General features: G+C 39.0%; 1 protein-coding gene across 3 annotated transcripts in view; it reads left to right on the top strand.

Annotated features, from left to right (window-relative positions):
- Positions 1 to 12,502: 12,502 nt before the first annotated feature.
- LOC140465888 (sodium channel protein type 4 subunit alpha-like) overlaps positions 12,503 to 22,320 on the top strand; it is a 195,111-nt gene continuing 185,293 nt past the window's right edge. The window contains exons 1-2 of one of the 3 annotated variants that reach the window (XM_072561788.1): positions 12,503 to 12,552; positions 13,817 to 13,979. The gene's annotated coding sequence lies outside the window, so the exon portion shown is untranslated. Of the gene's footprint in view, positions 12,553 to 13,807; positions 13,980 to 14,609; positions 14,653 to 22,320 lie in introns of those variants that run through there. The other 2 variants (XM_072561789.1, XM_072561790.1) reach the window with 2 other exon arrangements.

Raw genomic sequence — 22,320 nt, 5'->3', positions numbered from 1 at the left:
CTAAGTGTGCTTGAAATGATTAGCTTGCAAGGCCATCTCAGAAGGTAGTTAAGAGTCAATCACATTAATGTGGATCTGGAGTCATATGTGGGGCAGACCAAGTAAGTAGGATGGGATAAAACTGGACAAGGTCTTTTCCTTGGGGTGGGGGAGTCCAAAACTAAAAGGCATAGTTTTAGGGTGAGAGGGGAAATATATAAAAGGGACACAAGAGGCAATTATTCCACACAAAGCGTGTATGGAATGAGCTACCAGAGGAAGTGGTGGAGACTGATACAATTACAGCATTTAAAAGGCATCTGGACTGGTATATGAATAGGAATGGTTTAGAGGGATATGGGCCAAGTGCTGGCAGATTAGGTTAGGATAGCTGGTCGGCATGCACAAGTTGAACCGAAGGGTCTATTTCCATGCTGTATATCTCTATGACTCTAAGTACAACACATTTCCTTTACCAGTCTATTGGCAATACCACATAGCACCATCACCCCTAATTGCTTTCATTCCCATCACTCCCTGGTGACATTAGATAAAGGTCATTGCCAATAATTGCTAAAAATGTTATTTCTCACATTCTTTTTTTATCTCTTGGATAAACTCTTCCATTTCTATTCTCCAGTCTTTGTACCGACAACTAATCTGACACTTTATTTTGTCTGCTCTCATCTAAACTTGTTCTAATTTTGGAACCATTCTGATAAATCTCCTCTGCAATGTCTCATGACCCCTTACATTTTTCCTAAGTCTAGTGACCAGAACTAGACTGAATACTCCAGTTGAGGTCGAACCAAAGCTTGAAAAAGGTTCAGCTCTCCTTCACTGCTTTTGTTTATATGTTTTTATTTATGAAAACTATACCATATGTTTTGCTAAGTGCTCTCTTGATATGTCCTGCTCCATACAACAAAAAATAAACCTACCCCCACCATAGATCCTGCATACTCTTTAGAACAGTGTAATTGAGTCTATATTTCTTCTCTCTATTTTTTCTGCTGAAATACATCATACTCCTCCGTAGTAAATTCCATCTATCATTTGTGTAACAATGGGATGTGGTCCAAATATTAATTTTTAAAAAATATATGTGTCCATATATGCATACATCTTGAGTTGTTTTACTTGTTTGCCTTTTCCCTAGGAGAGTGCCAAGGAAAATGTGCATGAGTACAACAGCAAGAATATTGCATCTGCAAGGAACTGGGAGTCGAATGAAGTCATTAAGTCTGGCAAGCTATCAGAGAGTGGTCACATGACCCTGTTTGTGCTGAGACAAGACAATTGTCTTATTGAATTAATGAGAGTGATTTTGACCTGCCTGAAGTTTAACAGTCATCATTTGCTCTTTCTTTCCCTGCAACTCCTCTCAGAAAAATGTGTGAGCTGAAAACCCACCCAAAGTAATCTTTACCACTCACGGAGGATTCATGGAGAGAATTTGTTAGAACCTCTCAAATCCCCAGCAAACAAGTTGCAATTATTCCAGTAAGACAACCAGTGCCATCAATTTATACGTGCAATATAACATCAGAATCAGAACAGCATTTGTAACAATTCATGGCTTATCATATTTCATAATTTGAACCATTACTTGGCCAAACTAAATTCAATTTAACTCTACAGGGTTTTCATTCTTTTGTTTCTTCTCAGAATTGTATGTGCATGTTAGTTTTGTGAAAAAGGAATGATCAGTATATATATTTACATTATCCAAACTGTTTACCAATAATCTTTGCATCTTTGTCTGAGTATGTTTGTTTTTAAATTAAACCAATTACTTGTTGTTGAATAACTTGTTGTATACACCAAATTTATTAAAGGTTGGGACCTAGAAAGTTGGCATCACTAACTTGGTTAAATTTAAAATTTATTGTGCAAGATAGAGGCATAGGAGTTGCAAAAGAAACAGTGCATCCCCTCCAACCATGGGCATAAATCTTGCCTGTCCTTTCTCCCAGACTATCTTTATCTGGCTTTAAGCAATTCATATCATTCTCAATAATTGTCACTTCTCCAAGTTAGGTGTTATTGTAATACTTTGAAAATTTAATCTATTGTACAATACAAGTAGTTTATATATGGTATAACAAATAAACAATAGCTAGCATTGACCCTTGGGGAAAACCATTGTTTCCTATATCCTCCAGTCTAAAAATAACTATTTGTCCAAATGTATTGTTTTTTATCCTTAAGAGACTATATTGTCCATTTCAGCACTGACCCTTATATTCCATGAGAATTGATTCTGTCAAACCATCTTTTATGTAGCCTTTTGTCAATGCTTTCTTCACATTTGACATGAGATATGAAAACCTTTTAGATGAGAAGCATTTTTCTCATTAGTATTATTCCTATCATTTGATCTGTTTGATCTGATTACAGGACTAGGAAATATAATTCTGCTATGCACAAGTATTATTTCAGCAACACAGTAGTGAACATTTAAGTTTTCCTTTTAGTGGCAGCCAATAATGAGTGACCTAGTAGAGGGAAAATAAGGAGAAGAAGTTTCTAGCAGACATTGCAACCAGAAGCTTAGAAAAAATTTATTTCAAAACACGACACTGACAAAGGAATTACTTCTTTCAAAATGCAATTTAGTTTTCTAAGCATTTTGCTTCTGCTTTGATCACCTTGATGCTTACTCGTAAATTTCCCAGTTTTACTTAAATTCTTTTGTTGAATGTGATACATGACACCTGGTGCACCATGGTTCAGAGTGACTCCTTTTCATTCATGTTTCTGATTTTCACTTCATGAAAATCTTGAATACCTTTCTTGAGGAAATAAGTAAGTCTGAGAGACAGCAGTCCTCACTACTGCCAGAAGCCTCTAGTGTTCGTGTCATTGGTGCTGCTTCTAAAGTACAGCAGTTCACATCCTGAAAGCCAGCAATTGTATTCCAGTCTCTACACTGAGGACAAGGCCCAGAGGAAGGGAAAGCACACAGGCTGCTTTGCAGTCAGAGATTTGGAGGTCGTGATGAACAAGGAAAAGGAGACAAGTCCTTTTACCTGCAGACTGCCACAGGAGGCCACACCACAACTCCACATCAACCTGGACTCAAATTGCAACTTGGGTCAGTGCTGTGTCCCAGGTAAAGTGTGACACCCAAAATATGGGAGAAAGCACATCTTCTGTGTTCCACAATAGGAAGTGTCACATTTTCTCTCTGTTACCACACATTCGCGGGGCCATCACTGACTCTAAATGTGCCACTGCACATGTCTCTCACCTACAATTATCACTATTACATGTCCGCTCAGTGGCATTTATTCACTTCATCATCCCAACCCATAACCCTTCCTTCACTCTAAAACCAATGATTTTTTTCATTCCCTCTATATTCCCCAACATTCTATTCAGGGACAATTCTACCTTTTATGTTCATACAGTCTCAGTTCAATAGTTCAGCAACAGTTTGAATTTCGGCCATGTAGCTTAACCCTTGAAGAAGTCATGAACAATAATAATATAATGTCTCGCAGTGATTAACCTTCCCTAAATGGCCACCTATGAGGAAGTGGTCCTTTAAAATCCCAATATCTTGTAAATTATATCTAAGAGTGCAGCATATAGGAAGGAGATAAAGATATGATTTCTTGGAAAAGGCTAACTAGAGTTTTATTTAATTTGAAAAGATAATGGATTTCTCAATAGAGCATTGGACAGAAACCAAACATTTTGGAGTGAAACCAGACTTTCATTTCCATTAAATAAGATTATATGAACCATTCAGCCTGTCTGTTCCTTGAAGGTGGGTTAATGAATTTATTTCAAATGCAATCTCTGTCATATTGACAAATATTGGCATTATTGTAGATTATATGCTAAGCAACCATCGTCAATGGGATCCGATCCTCTCACTCCAGAGGGAGAAAGGTGGGTGGTAAGTAACGTCCTGATGGAGATATTAAAATTTATGAAAAGGTTTGATAGGGTAGTCAAAGAGAAACTGGTTTCATATGTGTGGAATCCAAAACCAGCGATCACCAAGAAATTCAAAAGGGAATTCAGGAAAAATATTTTCCCTAAAGAATAGGAAGAATGTGAAATATGCTACCACTAAGGTGAATGGCATTGATAAATTTAAGGAGAAGCTCCTCCACTAGTCTCCAGGGGCCTCCTTCAGTGTCTGGTAGCATTACAGTCACCAGTCTTCAGCCAATTTGATTCTTGGAGTCATAGAGTCATAGAGATGTACAGCATGGAAACAGACCCTTCAGTCCAATCTGTCCATGCCGACCAGATATGCCAACCCAATCTAGTCCCAATTGCCAGCACCCGGCCCATATCCCTCCAAACTCTTCCTATTCATATACCCATCCAAATGCCTCTTAAACGTTGCAATTGTACCAGCTACTGCACATAATTTCAAGAAATGTTTGGAGATACTGAATACTGCAAAGACTACAGGTTCTGACAAAAGTTTGGCAATAGTACTGAAGATGTGTGCTCCAGAGTTTGCCACTCTCCCAGCCAAGCTGTTCTAATAGTTACAACGCCGGTATCTACCCGATAATGTTGAAAATTACCCAGGTATGTACTGTACATACAAAATAGGACAAATCCAACCCAGCCAATTACAGCCTCATCAGTCTACTCTTGATCATCAGTAAAGTGATGAAAGTTGTTATCAAATGTGCGGTCTAGCAGCACCTGCTCAGCAATAACCTGCTCAGTGACGCCCAGCATGGGTTCCGCCAGGGCCACTCAGTGAAAAACAAAGTTAAGATTTCAAGTCCAGCAATCTTTCATTTAAGTTCTGATGAAAAGTCACACTGGACTCAAAACATTAGTTCTGATTCTCTCTCCAAAGATGCTGCCAGATGTGTTGAATTTCTCCAGTACTTCTGGTTTTTGTTTCAGGTTCCCAACATCTACAGTTCTTTGCTTTTATATCACTCAGATATCATATTCTGATTGAACTCTGAAAAGCCACTTATGTCAGTGCTGTTTGATGTTACTGCCCTGTCTGCTTTCTCTGGAAAAGTGAGGAGATCCTGTAAAGTGCAGAGACTAGAAGCTCGAATTACCTGAAACTACCACATATACAATCCTTTAGATTAAAAAATATTTATTCAGCAATTGAAAAGTTCAAAGAGAGAAGAAATATTTAGGACTAAATTACTGCAGATGCTGGAGTCTGTACTGAAAACAAAAATGCAGCATGAAGAGTCATCCAAAACATTAGCCTGTTCTCTCTTCACGGATGCCACCTGACTCGCTGTGATCTCCAGCACTTATTGTTTTCAGGAATAACCAGGGCTGTTTCTCATAAAACCTACAGAAAGTTACACAATGAAATGAAGTTCAAACTCAGCTTGTTCATTCTGGAAGTAGGTTTCAGTTAGGTTCTGCCTGGCCTCCTCTGCATTACAGTGTATTGCTCTGTCATAATCTCTTGGATGTCTCTCCCAGTTAATGTCTTGATTCGCATCCTCAAACTCAGAGGACTGTTCTCAATCTTCCATTTCCTGTGCATCCAGGACACTCCCCACTTTGCTGGCTCCAGCTGTGAAGAGATAATCATGTCACAATAATGAGGCATAGCCTTTCAGGCTACAGTGCAACATTTTGCAGAGTAGCCAGGCATCAAAACCTCATCCTCAGGAGGTCTATAGTCTGTTCCATCATGGCCTAGGAAGTGCAGTGAGTGTGGTATTGTCACTTTGCATCAATCTGAGGATTGTTTAAAGAGCATGTTTGGAAGGATAACCTTGGCTTGCAACCAAAGGCCTTCAAGCAGTTAAGCACCTGTGAGCTTTCCAGTGTGTAAGAGTTATGGAATTTCCTAGACTATCAGGCATGCACCTCCAAAATCTGACAATGATGCAAACAGAAAGGCTATACATTAATGGAGCAGGTGGGATCTGAATGCAGGCCTCTTGGCTTAGAGATAGAGACAGTACCACCATGGCACAAGAACGCTGGAAGCTTTGCTTCTGTTTTGAAAGAAGACCACAGGTACATGGTTTTACCTTCGGTGAAATTATGCCGAACACATAAGTGAACGAAGCCTCCTGAAGGACTCTTTGTGTTGTACATTTAATAAGCATAACAATCATTAAAGTGTATTTGTACATCACAAACTAGAACTTAAAAAAAACCCAACAGCAAGTGAATAGAATTACACACACTGAAAAGAGCTAAATATAGAAGAAACTGTTATGTATGAAAAAAAGGGTTGACTTTTAAACTTCAGCCAAGAGCAGAAGGCAATGGAACAGAAAAGTGTGTTTACACGGTAGTTCCAATTAATTAACCTTGGAAGATGAAAATCAGAAAAGGTTTCCTTCGCTGATTAGTTTCCATTGACAATTATGAATTTAAAAGGTTTCTTTGCTCATTTATATCAACATAACCAAAAATGTAGCATTAATTCTTCAATATAAAGAGCTTTAGCTGAAGTTAGAGACTGCTTTCCTGCTGGTCAGAACATTGTACAGAATCATTAACTTACCACTGAAATTGATGTATGTTTGCTTATTGTCCAGCCTCTATAAACTGTCGAGCTTCAGTGTAGCACTGTTTGGCATGGAGTGAGATTGAAAACTAGCTTCAGGGGAGGTAATAGTGGCCATGTCACGGGGCTAATAATTTGGAATCCTAGGGTAATACCTTGGGCACATGTGTTTGAATCCCACTATGGCAGATGGAAATTTAATTCCAATAACAGTCTGGAATTAAGCAAAACGTTAACCTAACAACAACTACATAACCATTGTCAACTGTTATTAAAAAAGATATCAGGTTCATTCATGCCCTTTAGGAATATTATTCAGTCCAACCTACATGTAACTCCAGGCCCACAGCAATATGGTTGCTTCTTAACTGCTGTCTGGATGGGCAATAAATGAGTGATGGCCTTAACTAGTGGCACTCGCATACCATGAAAAAAATGTAAAAGAGTTGGTTCTTATAGGAATAGCATTTTGTCTTCACTCAATGAATTGACAGTGTGGAATAATAGTTACTGTGCTTTGATGGGTGCAATAACTATACATTTGAGAGACAATAAACACTGAGGAGGACTTCTACCATTGAAAGCAAATCAATGACAATAGCACCTTGCCATACTGAGTGTTGGGATTGGTGTTTCTTGCTTAAAATTATAAAATTGTTTTTTTTTCATTTTGCATTTTGAGACTTGCCCTGGATGCCAACTGATTGCTAACTGGGTGATACATTGTTTATTCATTCACAGAATGCCAATTCCATTGGCAAGGTAAACATCTATTGACCATCTCTAACTATCTCTTGTAGGTCGTGGTGAGCTGCCTTCTTGACCTGCTGTAATGCATGTGGTGTAGGGCACTGCCAAAGTACTGTTAGGTAAGGGTTAGGTCTGGATCACAGGATTTTGACCCAACAACAATAATTTAATGTCAATATTTTTCTGAATCAAGATGGTGTGTAACTTAGAGTGGAGCTTGGAAATGGTGGTTTCCCATACATTTGCTCTCCTTGTGCTTCCAGGTGGAAGAGGTTGTGCTTTTCAGAGGTGGTGTTTGAAGACAATTTAACAGTCACATCTGACATGATTAGCCATGGGCTTAATTAGAAGGTTTCAGTCATCATCATCAGTGCATTTGAGACAATGTCTGCTCATCCAGAAATATGAAATACATCTGCATAGGTAGATGCATTTACCATGCAATCCACTTCGGATGATAGACTTGAAGAAAGAAAACAGTGTTAGCTTATGAAGGCAGAATATTCATTTTTATAAGGCAGGTTCTACAATCACTTGATATTTATAGTTAGTGGAACAGAAAATTTACATTCATCTCCTGTGTAGTTGACAAATCTTTGTCTCCTACATTTGCTGTCTGTGGCCCAGAGATTTTTTTGAGAGATTATCTATAGTGTAGAAGCAGGCCCAACAAATCCACACCGACCTTCTGAAGAGTAACCCACCCAGACCCATTTCCTTCTGAAAGATGCACCTAACACCATGGGCTATTTAGCATGGCCAATTCACCTAACCTGCACCAGAGCATCCTGAGGAAACCTACGCACCCACAAAGAGAATGAACAAACTCTACACAGACAGTCACCTGAGGAGGGAATGAAACCTGAGTCCCTGGTGCTGTGAGGCAGCAGTGCTAACTACTGAGCCACCGTGCCGCCATTGTGCAGCTTGCACAATAAGATAGAGACACACTGATTGCCTCTCAGGTGGTTTCACCTGCAGACTTTATAATACTTCCAGGTGCCTCCTGAGGCAGCAGAACTACTTCAGAAATACAAACAGCTACCTTTTGTCACAGACCCTACTTTTTGGGCTAATAGTGCTGTTTTCATGTTTTTAGCTAGACCAATCTTCCACATTCAATAACGGTTTAGGATGTGGGATAAAAGATGCAATAAGCAACTTTTATTTAACCTTGCATAGACATTCACAACACAGACCAGTTAATTACAATTTGGAGTTGTTATTAGCAATGGCTGTATTTCCGCTGAAAAGGTTTCTGCTGTGATCTTTGAAAGAGATTCATTGACTTTATCAGCACATTGATCTTTTTATTTAAATGATATTAAAAATAGTTAACCAGTGTTTGGCAGCAAAGCATATTCATAACAATTTTGATTTTTGGACTTTAAAAAGCAGCTATGCCAATGTTCAATATGTTTATATTGCAAACAGCAGAATTTTCAAAATAAGTTGAATTTAGGGCCTCCTTGCCTGTTCAGTTCCAAAATGAGTGCCATATACACTGTGAAATGACTCTATGTATTGCATCTGTTACACAAACCGTAACAAAGAATGATTAAGTGTTTAAGATATATTCTATACATTTCATTTTGAACCCATTTAAATAAATTGTGTTCACATCTTTTCTTATTTGGTTTTTATTTCTGGCTGAAAGAATAGAAGAAAAAATTACAAAGTCACAATCACTCTGTAGTGTATTAAAGATAAAATATTTGATCATACCCTAGGCACAATGGCTATTAATGTTATTAATATTATTAATACTATTAAAGGTGGCATAACATGGATTAAAGTGTAGAAGTGGTAACTGATTTTATATAATGAAACAAACAACTATGGATGCTGGAAATCTGAAATAAAAACAGAAATTGGTTGAAAGACCCAGCAATTCTGGCAGCATCTGTGATGAGAAAGCACACTTAATATTTCACGTCCAGTTCTGAAGAAAGGCCACTGGACATGCCATGTTAACTCCATCCATTGAAGATGTTTGTTATAACTTTGTTTGTTTGTGATTATTTAAGGTTATGGGTGATCTGGATGTGTTATCAATGTCAGCAGAGTATGTTATGTAGATCTGTGTGCCTGGCACAGGTGAACTTGTTTTGAGGACTGTGGTCACGCACTTGTGTATGGAAAGTAGTGTTGCATTTAAGTCTCATTTGTTGACATTGTTTAACGCAAAGGTTATGACAGATGGTAGTAGAGACAATTAGATGATCTTGTGGGAAAACAGTGCTAGACAGTACCTCATAATTGTGTAAATAGGATTAATATTTCCCATGATTCTAACAAGTGTCTAAAGACTATTGATCATTTAATTTTTGTTTCCTTTAATCTCAACAAATTTCATCAATTGTGCTGTTCTTACTGAGCATGCTCACTTCAGGGTTTGTGACAATTTGTTAATCAAATGCAATCTACTTTGGCTGAAATTATATCCCTATCACAAGGGCTTGCCATGAACCTGGGATATAAATATAAAGCAGTGATTGGACAGGGAAGTCCAAGGAATGCAAAGTCGCTTTAAATCCACATCGCAAGCCTAAAGTCTGTCCATCAAAACATGTAAAACGAATATTCCACTTTGCCAAATTGTGTTTGGAGGTGTTCCCTGACATATCACTTATTAAGTGTATGTATGTTCTTATATCACATCTGCGATATGTTCTCTATCTTCACTTCGCATAAACACTGTAGTCTTACATACCTCCTCAGATTAATGAATATTATTCGGGACTGTTCTGTAATTCTCCCTTCCCAAAGTTATTACTTAATAGCTGTTTATATTATTACAAATATGATTGACTTTGTTAAATTTATGTTGCTCTTATTTCTCAATAAAAGGAGGTTTTCTTGCACAATGTGTAGTACCCCTGTCTCCCAGACAATCGTTCTGGGTTGAAGTTCCACTTCAGGACTTGTTGGTTAAGGAAGCTGTACTGGTAAGTAGCCAAACAGTTTGACCAGTAACTTGCAATCCTTCCAATATGTCAAAGCAAATGGTCAGAATGGGAGAGCCTCCTAGTCAGGCATTCTTGATGCCGTGATGCCCTCAGGCTGTAGCCTCTAAAGGCAGGTTAGCAACTTGTTGCAGGAGAAACTAAATATGGAAACAAAGATACACACATATGGCAACCAAAAAGCACATGCTCTGTCTGCATCATGTGTTAATACACAAAGGAAAACCTCTAAGTTTATGCTTCAACACTTCCCTAACTGGAAGCACACTTAACAAAACATCAATAAAATATTCAGCTAACAAGAAGCACTAATGCGATGGGTTTAATGCCTTCTTGTATGTGGCAAACTTCTTCATTATAACCACCACGACCAAGACTTTAAACAGAAGAATGGCATCAATGTAAAACTAGCTCTATAGAAGGGAACCTGACATATTTCAGTATCTCAAATCAGTAAGCATCAGTTTTCCCAAGTGTCTTCAGAGAGTCAGACCAAACAGTTCTGACTCATATAGAGAATGGAGTCTCTCATACGGGTTTTCCCTGTGATGATGAAATGAGAATTGACTGAAGTTTCACATTATAACAAATTGCTTTCAGGAGGTTAATTTAGTTGCTGCCAGGTCATCCTTCATTTGGTTACAATGGCAAGAGAAAACCTCAGCCTTATTGTACTACCTATACAATAAAAATATTCTTTCACTTTTCAGACAGGGCAATCTATGGCATCAGGGGCCAGCCAGCAGAATGCATGTTTATTTTCCAAGAAATGTTCATAAGTTTACTGGACCATTTGATTCTTCAGATGTGGTGGGTACATAATGAGCAGGCTGCATTATGCTTTGCTGTGTATGAATCCATTTGAATCACAAAGGGAGTTCTGCTGGCGCCAGTACGCCAGATTGTGCATTGTAATCATTAAGTTGCTTCATACAATTGCTTAATTAGCTCAACCCAGGGTCTAGTAGGAACTGTCTTGGGAGACCCAAAACACACTTGATGAATGTGTCAAGTCTGATACATCCCAGCAGAACATGCAATGGATGACAATACTCTGTACTGGGACAGAGAGACATTTCCATAATGTCTCCCTCTGCATACATACAGGCCACCTTTGGAATACTGCAATCAATCCTGGTCTTCCTGCTGTAGGAAAGATGTTGCTAAGCTAGAAAGAGTGCAGAAAAGATTTTAAAGGATCTTGCCAGGGCTAGAGGGTTTGAGCTATAGGGAGAGGCTGAATAGGCTGGGGCTTCTTTTCCCTGGAGTGTCGGAGGGGTGAGGGGTGACCTTACAGAGGTTTATAAAATCATGAAGGCCATAGGTAGAGTGAATAGCCAAGGTCTTATCCCAAGAGTAGGGAGTCCCAAACTAGATGGAATAGATTTAAGGTGAGAGGGGAAAGATTTAGAAGGGGGCCTAACAGGCAACGTTTTCATGCAGAGCATGGTGTGTGCATGGAATGATGTACCAGAGGAAGTGGTGGAGGCAGGTGCAATTACAATATTTAAAAGGAATCTGGATGGGTATATGATTAGGAAGTGTTTAGAGAGATATAGGCAAAATCCTGGCAAATTGGACAAGGTTAAATTAAAATATCTGCTCAGCATGGACAAGTTGGACAGAAGGTTGCGTTTCCATACTGTACAACTTCATGATTCTATGACTTACAAAATACAGAATAGTTGATTGTTACTGATTGCTGCAGCAGCATACACAAGATCCTGAGCTAGGTTTCTCCAAAACCATCCATCCCAAAGTATCACAAAACTCTCCACAGTTTGATTTGAGCCAACAGTTGCAAAAGAATAGCCAATGCCATGCTGACATAATGTGTCTGCTACTGAGCAGATTCATTGGAAGGAAAAGAGTGTTTGAGAAACCTTCCAATACTATCAGAGACTTTGACCATCAGTGTGCTATTGAAATGAACATCTCTGGAAGACTTGTTAAATGTCATAGCTGCCAAGATAATGTCTAAAGATTCCAAAAGCTAACAGAAGCCTCGTGTGGCACCTGGAACTAGCTGTTACTCCCAGTCCATTATGTCAACTATTTCTGAAACCAGGAAATCCTCACAATGCTTAGTCTGCCTCATGATGGTATCTTCAAATATAATGAAAGAATGGCTGGAAGCTGAACTAAACATGGGGTTGTTGATTGTTGTGATTGAATTTTGGCTAAGGGATAAGACATGATGTTTGTGATAGCATTATGCCACCTGTGTCTATACTGAATGTGCCAATCACACAGTAACCTCATGCACTGGCCAATGAACAAAATTCCAATGCGCCAAAGTACAACCGACTGGCGTCTAATCTGTACAATTCTGAATTGAAGTTTATCCTTTCGTCCCCAATCTCGGCTGTAACAGTAAGTGAACTCCGACAACGTATTTCACAAACATTTGCAGAAATGTGTAATTCATTTGAACTCGATTGGTGAGTGAGGCAACGTAAATCGAATAGCACTATTGCGTTGCATGAAGCTGAAAATCGAATGATTCAATAAGCACTCTCACAGCAATGTTAATCTGAACTAAATCAGAATTTAAATAAGACATCACCACGAAGGATTGCGAGGGGTTTGTAAAGATTCGGTGGTGTTGTCGCTGTCGCGTGTCCAAGACAAGTCCGAATGAAAGCCAGGAAAAACACAACTCTGTGACAGAAATAGGAGGTAGTCACTCCGCGATTTCATTAAATCGAAAGTTATATAAAGAGTCATCGGATCTATCCGGCACCGTGAATCCTAATGGAGGCTAACCGGAAACATTATTTCGGGGAATAAAGCCACATCTGACCGCTTGGATGTAAAAGATAGCCAGTGAAAAGCTCCGCTTAAATACAGCAACTTGTGAACTCGGCTGTGGCTGACTGCAAGTTTATGTGCAGGTGAACGGTAAAAGTTCACGGTGTCGACTTGTATGGTATTCAGAGTAAAGCACGAAATGGCATGAGGTGGATTAATACAGACTGGCAATCATCTATTGTTTTGAAGTCAGGACTGGAGGTTAGCAGCCTTGAAATTAGCTACAGACTTTGCAATTAGTTCTATTTTTAAAAAAAACGCATCGTGAATGGTCTAGATGTGTTCAGATATTTCCCCCAGCGAAATAAAAATCATCTACAAATCAGTGCAGGAGCCAATATATCTACAATCTACCCTATCAATGAATGTGTAGGGAAATAAATAATGCTTCTTATAGAGTTAATAATAATAAAACTCCATCAACTGCCAACCACTTGCACAATTATTCGCAAGCATGGGCTTTCTAATGAGCGGGCGGAGCTTGATCTCCATCCTCTCTTTAGAATGGCAGCTGGAAGGAAATTACTGGAAAATGCTCTTGAGGTTTGTGCCCTGCACGGTCTGCTGAGCTGCTGTCAGCTGGGAGCAGGCTTTTTTTGCAGTGTTGTAAACTCTTGAAGCAAGTGTATGAATGCTGTGTGCGTGTGTGTTTGTATGTGGCTATGCCAGAGGCAGAAGGAACTGGACTGGATCTCGGTCTCAGAACCGCACTTGTCTCTCCCCCCCCCCCCCCTCCCGCCCCTAACCATCTTATCGGTATTACCTGTGATGAAATGTTAACGCAGTGATCTTACCTGCAATAAACTGATCGAGTTTCACTCCGAAGGCTCGAACGTCACCAGCAGCTGCTGAGGGGATGTGGGATTTTCCAGTGTAACCACTCCTTTAACAACCCAAGGAGAGACTGCAGATCTCGCTGACTTCAAGCTGTTGGATAATCTGTTGGAATTTATTGGAAATCGCTTTCGTTCGACCGTTTTAACAAAAAGGTACAACCTAAAGTCCTAACACGCTAGTCCCTAGCGAGGACTTCCCTTTTAGACGAAGTTAAATTAATCGGCTGCTGCCACTAGGTAACGGGATCTTGTGATATCGAAGTGATTGGAATATTCTTTGGGAGTTGGAAGACTGAAAGGGCTACTCGGGTCCGCTCTGTAAACTTAAAGGAGATTCTAATGGGGTTAGAAAGTTCAACAAGCCAATGCAAGCTTTATAATTCAGGTTCGAATATCAATCGTCTTTATAAATTGCCTCCAGAAGTTTCAAGTACTGCTCCGTTGATAGAATTTGCTCCAATGTGTTATGTTTATGAGCTGTCGTGCTGGTTGGAGGACTTGCATTTCATATTTTAGCGCGGTTGACTTTGACTCCAGAAAACTTATTGACCTTTAGATTTTAAGTGGATTTTTCGACTTGTTACCTTTCTGATAGTGTTTCTTTTTTCTGTCTCGCACTTTTACAAATACGTTTGTGTTGGGGAATATTGAGGATAAATCTAAGTGCTTATGTCAGCAAATGTACTTCCTGACACTTTAGCAGCCTGTTGGATATCTGGGTGCTATCACATTACAAGTTCAGTGTCAAATAGCAGAAAGTGGATTTTTTTTTGAAAAAGTAGATTAACTGTTGTGCTAGAGGACGGGCAGATAAACATGCTTTATGGTGAGTTTTTTTTAACGGGGTTTCGAACTTTATCCTGGAGTTCGCGGGCCTGAGTGATATGTTGCCACACAGTGAGTACACAGTCTTTTCATGGGGCGAGTGTCGCTAAATGTTACAGATTCTAAAGTCTCTTCAAAACAAACGCTCGGCTGGATTCACTGGTGCGATGCAAAAAACAGAGGCGGATTGCGTTTTAAATTCTTTTTTTCCTCTGCCTCAAGATAACGTTTTTGTTGCCTAGGGGAGGTGGAGATAGTGTCTGCTGTTAGATAACTTTAGAGGATCTTCTGGGAAATAGAGGACGGCTGTGAGGAGGGAGGGAACACTTCTGCCAATTCATTTATCACTTTATAGGTATCATAAAGATCCATAGGAGGATGCCGATTAGTGGTTCATCATTCTTGTAGACTTTTACCTTGAAAAACTGAGTATAACTGTACTTGTGAAGAGACAGACAGCAATGAGAATAGAACATCTATGCCACCCCAAATGTACATAGTTTTTTTTAAAATGTAAGATTATGTACCACATTTTCCTCGAAACATTGTTAAGTATACATGTGTATGTACGTAAAGCAGATAGTCTCAGCATTATAATTATACTTGACATATCCCAACACTATAGAACGGTCTCCAAACCTCTCCTGCGCTCCTAATTGGATCTAATTCCTGGAGATCACTGACAGTGCATAGCTTTTAAGTCATCGCAGAGCAGTTAGGCAGAGTAATGCACTTATTGTTTCAAAATAAATATATTAGCTCTGAAAAGGGAAATGCATCCACTTAACAAACAATTTATAAGCAAATCTCTATGACTCTAATCTGTAACCTCCTTTAATCCATTGAATACAAAGAGTTTGTTTTTCTCTAAGTACAAGTGTCTGGGTATTTGCAATTTTATAATGCAACACTATTAATCTTTAATCTATCTCAAAAGTCAAATGAGTCAAATTTTATTTATTTTTGAGATGATGGTGGCTCCTCCTACCTTTTGCATACATACCACAGTCACATTTTAGTCTCAGATTGGCATCGAAGTAACATGGAATTTGGCTGGCAGACCCCAGTTATACACTCAGTTGCAACTCATACTGAACTCAGAGACAATGGTATTGGTGCACACAGACTCCCAGAATGGTCACAGTAACAGAAAGGAGACCATTCGGCTCATTGTGTATATATCAATGTGCCAGGGGCACTTCACTTAGTTTCATTCTCCCACTTTCTCCCAGTAAACCCTCACATTCTGTCTTTACAGATAACATTCAGGCTCTTTTTTGAAGCTTTAGTTGAACCTGCCTTCACCACAGTGTCAGGCAGTACATTCTAGACTGCGTGAAAAAGGGTTTTTTGTTTTCTCAAGTCACTTCTGTTTCTTTCAGCAATTATTTTAAATCTGTGCCTTCTCATTGCCGATCCCTTCCCAACTATGTTCAGACCCTTTGTGATTTTGGATACCACTATCTAATCTTCTCCCAGCCTTCTTGTAAGTACTCAGCTCACTAGCTGCCAAATTTCAAGATTAAAGAGTGCAGTAAAAGTATCAATATTTCAAGAGAATTTAAAACAACAAGAAGTAATTTTATGAAATGTATATGAAATCCATTTCAATACTGGGGCATTGTTAGAGTATAGTTTTTCATTGGGCTGGACATACATCACATACATTGTTTGCAATAAATGTTGTGAGACTTTGTCCCTGATGATCCAACATTGCTCACTTGGTCTCCACCCTTTGTTGCAGTGTCACTTGATGTGATCCTGAATCATTTTCCATTAAAATGTGGCTGCAGAAATATGCCTACAATGGGATTCTCAAATCAACAAAGCAAACCTAAAATTTTAGTCCCACTCAATAAATCTGTGAAATTTTATTTTGTGTTTTATGGCAAGGAAATACGCTTGCAGCAAAGTCATTGACAGATGTAGCATTTCCAGATTTTCTTTTCAGGTTTACTAAGAACAGTGCAAATCTCAAACAATTCATGAAGTATTGTGGTATACATTGTAAACAAGCATCATTTGAGGCCATTTATTTTTAGTCATGCATGTTTCTCTTGAGGGTTTTACTTGTTTTTGTGCAATAAGCTTTCCATTTTAATTTATGTTGTGAAAGGTTTAAGATGAAAGTATTCTATCTTTCAGTATTGGTAATATGTAAATGTATCATCACGGGCCAAGCTGTAAATTAACCTTCTGGCTGTGATAATTCCACCTCCCCTTTGAGGCCTAGCCAGATTTGTATCTAGTTGTCTCATGTGAATCTCTGTTCTGTATAAATAACTTGAGTTGGGCAGTGCCAATTGAGCTTGCTTCTACAACTGTACAGAAAATTGAAATCTAACTTAGTGTTCAAGTTGAGGTAGGATGGTAACCTTAATTGCATGTTGTGTCTTTATTACCATGTCATTCAACAAGAAATATATTCTCAAACACGTGAACAGTTTATTTTAAATACTTGTCTACTCGGGGTGCAAACAGGCAGACTCCAAGGGGTATAAGCTTGTTTTGTACTGTGTTAAATGTTTCTTTAAACATATTCCACTATTCTTCTGTTGTTTTGCTCATTAGCCGATTTTCCCAGTTTATAGTTTCATGTCTCTTCTCATTAAGATCAAGCTTATCCAAATCTAAGGCCAGCTTTAATGACGTGAGACATATACTGTCCACAGTAAACTAGGAAAATCGGCTAATGGGTAAAATAACTGAAGAACAATGGAGAATGTTTAAAGGAATGTCTAATACAATATAAAACCAGTTTATACCCCCAAGAGGGAAATGCTCCACTTTATAGAAAAAAAAAACATGGACCATTAAAGAGATAAGGGAGAGCATAAAGCTAAAAGAAATGGCTGACAAAAGTGCAGAAAACAGTCGAGTAGGAAAGATACAAAGAGCAGCAAAAGGACTCAAAGCAGCTTGTAAGAGCTCTTAAAAAGGATAATGAAAGGAAGACATCAAAATCAAAAGAAGAAACTTTATAGTTACATAAAGGGTAAGCATATGGTAAGAGAGCAATATCAGCCCTCTAAAGAATTAAAGTAAGGATGTTGTCAATAACTTTGGGAAATGGCAGACATGTTGAGTAATGACTTTGCCTCAGTTTTTATAGTAGGAAAGGAGGATAGCTTGCTGAATGTCCCAAGGAAATTAATAGTGGATCAGGGACAGGACCTGAATAAAATTAATGTAAGTAAATAATGGAATTGGAGTGACAAATTCCCAGGACCTGATGTTTCCCATCTGAGGGTCTTAAGTAGGGATGTTGATACATTGTAGATGCCCAAACAATAATCTTTCAGAGTTCTCTAGACACAGGAGTTTTCCCTTTGGATTGAAAATTGCATGTCACTCTGAATTTCAAGAAAGGCAAAATTGTGTGGAGTTTGCACATTCTCCCCATGTCAGCATGGGCTTCCTCTGGATGGCCTAGTTTCCTCCCATAGGTTAGTGTTTGCCAAGCTAAATTGCCCATGGGTTCACCATGGGAAATACAGGGTTACAGGGACAGGGTAGAGGGAGTGGGTCTAGGTGGGCCAGTCTTTGGAGAGTCAGTAAAGACTCAATGGGCCAAATGGCCTGCTTTCACACTGGGTGAATTCTATGATTTGTATGATTTCTAGAAAAGAGGAAAAATAGGGATTTACAGACTAGTTAGCCTAATATCTGCAGTGGTGAGATTGTTCGTCTATAATCAACAATGGCTAACTGAACAACTAAAATATTTCAGCTAATTAAGGAGAGTCAGCATGAATTCACAGCAGATAGGTCATGCTTAACAATCCTCATTGAATTTTTTGAAGAGGGAATGTCTGTGGATGTTGTTTACCTAGATTTCCAGCAGGCATTTGATAAAGTCCAATAAAAGAGACTGTGGAAGCTCACAGAACTGGGGGCAAATTACTGACATGCCTGGGAAACTGGCTGAGTGGCAGACAACAGAAAGTAGGGATAATGGGTACTCAAATTGGCTGGATGTAACCAATGGTCTCCCACAATGATCTGTGTCAGGGCCTCAGTTATTCGCACTATTTGTTAATGACTTGGATAATGGCATAGAAAGTCATATATCCAAAATTGCTAATGACAAAGTTCGATGCCATTGTAGATGGTGCAGATGATATCATAAAGTAACAAAGAGATATTGATAGACTGAATAAGTGGGCAAAGCAGATAGAGTTCAATGTAAGCAAGGGTGAGATGATCCTTTTTGGACTGTAAAACAATGGATCAGGATATTTTCTAGATGGTATGAAGTTAAATACAGTGTATGTACAAAAAAGCATGAGGTTCAGGTGCTTAGATGTTTAAAATGTCACAAAGAGGTTTAGAAAATAATTGAGATAGTTAATGGAATACTTACCTTAATAGTTTGAGAACTGGAAGATGCAGAAACTATGCTGCAGTTATACAAAATTCTGGTTAAACCTCACTTGGAGTACACTGAGCAGATTTGGGAACCACATCTTAGAAAGGATGTGTTGGCCTTGAAGGGAGTACAATGTAAATTTACAAGAATGATATCTGGACTTCAGTAGGTTCAGTTATTAAGAGAAATTATACAAATTAGACACATCTTCTCTTGAATTGAGCAAGTCTGGTTGAAATTTGCAAGATATTAACTAGAAAGGACAGGGTAGAAAAGGTTGAGCTATTTCCACTGGTTTGGGATTCTAGAACTAGGAGTCTTAGTCCGTGAATTAGGGCCAAACCATTGAGGAGAGATATTAAGAAGCACACAAAGGATGACGATGTTTAGGACTCTCGTCCACAAACAGCAGTGGATACTGGGTCAGTTGTTAATTACAAATCCGAGACAGATACATTTATGTTAAGCATAAGTATTAAAGAATATGGGCCAATGGCAGGTATATGGAGTTAGGTCTTTGGTCTACTCCTGCTCCTATATTTCTGTGTAATTTGAAATACATAGAGAAAGCTCTCACCTGCAATTTAAATTTATGGCTTCCAGAGGAGTTAGTTGCACTGCAATGTATCAAAGCAAATTTTGGGACACATTATATTATAGCTGAAAATGTGTTGCTGGAAAAGCGCAGCAGGTCAGGCAGCATCCAAGGAACAGGAGAATTGACGTTTCGGGCATAAGCCCTTCTTCAGGAATTTTTGAACCCAGGTCTCTGGCACTGTGAGGCAGCAGTGCTAACCACTGAGCCACACCTGCTTCCTGAAGAAGATTCCTGAAGAAGGGCTTATGCCCGAAACGTCGATTCTCCTGTTCCTTGGATGCTGCCTGACCTGCTGCGCTTTTTCAGCAACACATTTTCAGCACTGATCTCCAGCATCTGCAGTCCTCACTTTCTCCACATTATATTATAGAATCATAAAGCCATATGATATGGAGACAGATCCTTCGGTTCAACCAGTCCATATTGAACATAGTCCCAAACTAAACTAGTCCCTCCTGGCTGCTCCTGGACCATATCCCTCTGAACCTTTCCTATTCATGCAATTATCCAATTGTTTTTTAAACATTGTAATTGTACCCACATCCACCACTTCCTCAGGAAGTTTATTCCACATGTGAATCTCCCTCGTTGTAAAATAAAGCCTCTCATGCATTTTTTATATCTGTTTCCTCTCATCTGAAAAATATGCCACCTAGTCTTGAAATTCCCCATTCTACGGAAAGACAACTGCCATTTACTCCATTTATACCCCTCAATATGTTATAAACTTTTATAGCGTTGCTTCTCACCCTCCTACACTCCAGTGAAAAAAATCCCAGCCTTTCTTTATAATTCAAACTTCCATACCTGGCAACATCATGGTAAATCTCTTTTGAACTCTCTCCAGCCAGGACTTAACAAGCAGAAGATAATTCACTGAACTGTTGAATCCTGTATTAATGCCAGGACAATGAAAGATTCAACATTTAAAGCATTGCTAATAATATTCTTTCATAATATTGAAGGACCTATGCAGCCTGGTAACAATTTTAATCAGTTACTGCGCAACTGCACTGTTGCAAAGCTATATTTCCCATTGTTGCGATAACCATAAGTTTGCAGTCAGAGTTCAACCTGTTCCCAGAGTTAAGCAGAGGGTTGAGAGAGTCTGACACTTTTGTTCTGGAGTCAGGCTGACTCTAAATTTACATTACATATCTTAGCATTAGGGCAAAATAAACCATTATCATGAAAACATCACATCAACTATTTCAAGTTTTGAACTTATCAAAGTTTTGATCTGGCTGATTGATTTCCTGCTCTTCAGTACATTGGAAAAGAGAACTATTCGCAAGGCTCAGTAATTAAATCTATAAACTGAAAAAAATAATTGCAGGCTGTTATTTGGAATTGTGCTACTAAATTGATATAGAATTGATAAACCTCAATCTCACAGAAAGTAGAAGTGAAATTCAAGAGGCCAGTCAACATAAGCAGCATGCAGAGATTAAATTACAGAACTGCTGGCTAGCTGTTAATATTATGTAAAGTCCATATTACTTTTCTAAACAGTTATGCCTGATTTTTCAACATGGAAGTTAAGTGTTACAATGATGCTTAAAGGGAAATGAAAGTTATTGTAAAATTGTCATATTGGTATTGTAGCTAGTTTTATTACCAACAGGATATTTGTGCCTAACATTTTGCATAGTGAATTAGATTAGATTTACTTAGATTACTTACAGTGTGGAAACAGGCACTTCGGCCCAACAACTCCACACCGACCCGCCGAAGCGCACCCACCCAGACCCATTCCCTAACACTACGGGCAATTTAGCGTGGCCAATTCACCTAACCTGCACATTTGTGGACTGTGGGAGGAAACTGGAGCACCCGGAGGAAACCCACGCAGACACGGGGGGAATGTGCAAACTCCACACAGTCAGTCGCCTGAGGCGGGAATTGATCCCGGGTCTCTGGCGCTGTGAGGCAGAGGGTTATTATTCATTCACGAGTAACTTACCCAAAGGCAAGTACTTGGTCTGTGGTCTGCCAATAAGAGCAAAGAAATATAGTGCAGGAGTAGATAATTCACCTACTCAAGCCTACTCTTTCATTCTATATCATGGCTGACTATTTACCTCAATGCCACTTTTCCTGCAGTATCCCTATATGTTGTTAGTAACTAGAAATCCATTAATCTCACTCATGAATGTAATGACAGCTCCCACAACACTTTAAGACAGAGAATTCCAAAGATTCTCCATTCTAAAAAGAATTTGCTCCTCATCTCAATCCTAAATGGCTTGCCTTTTTACTTTGAGATTGTGTCCCCTGGTTCTGGACCTTACAGCCAGGGAAAACATCTTTCACATCTACTTTGTCTTTCTTTTTAAGAGTTTTGTTAGTTTCTGAGATCAACTCTCATTCGCCTAACCTCCAGAGAACTTGGGCCCAGTCTGCCTGATCTCTCGTCAGAGGACAGCCCCACCATCAGCCACAGCCCCGAAATCAACCTTAATGGAAGTACATCCTTCCTTAGACAAGGGGACCAGAACTGTGCACTGTACTCCAGGTGCAGTCTCACTAATGATTTATACACTTTAATCAAGACTCCTTTGTGCTTGTGTTTAAATGCTCGTGCGATAAAAGCTAAGGTACTGTTGCTTTCTGAATTACTGGTTGCCCTAGTATGCTAGCAGGTCCCTTTGGACATCAACACTTTACAGTTTTGTAACTTTTAAGAAATACTCTGCACTTGC

The sequence above is a fragment of the Chiloscyllium punctatum genome, chromosome 42, assembly GCF_047496795.1.
Source record: "Chiloscyllium punctatum isolate Juve2018m chromosome 42, sChiPun1.3, whole genome shotgun sequence".
NCBI lineage: Eukaryota > Metazoa > Chordata > Chondrichthyes > Orectolobiformes > Hemiscylliidae > Chiloscyllium > Chiloscyllium punctatum.
This window is presented reverse-complemented; position numbering and strand designations above follow the sequence as displayed.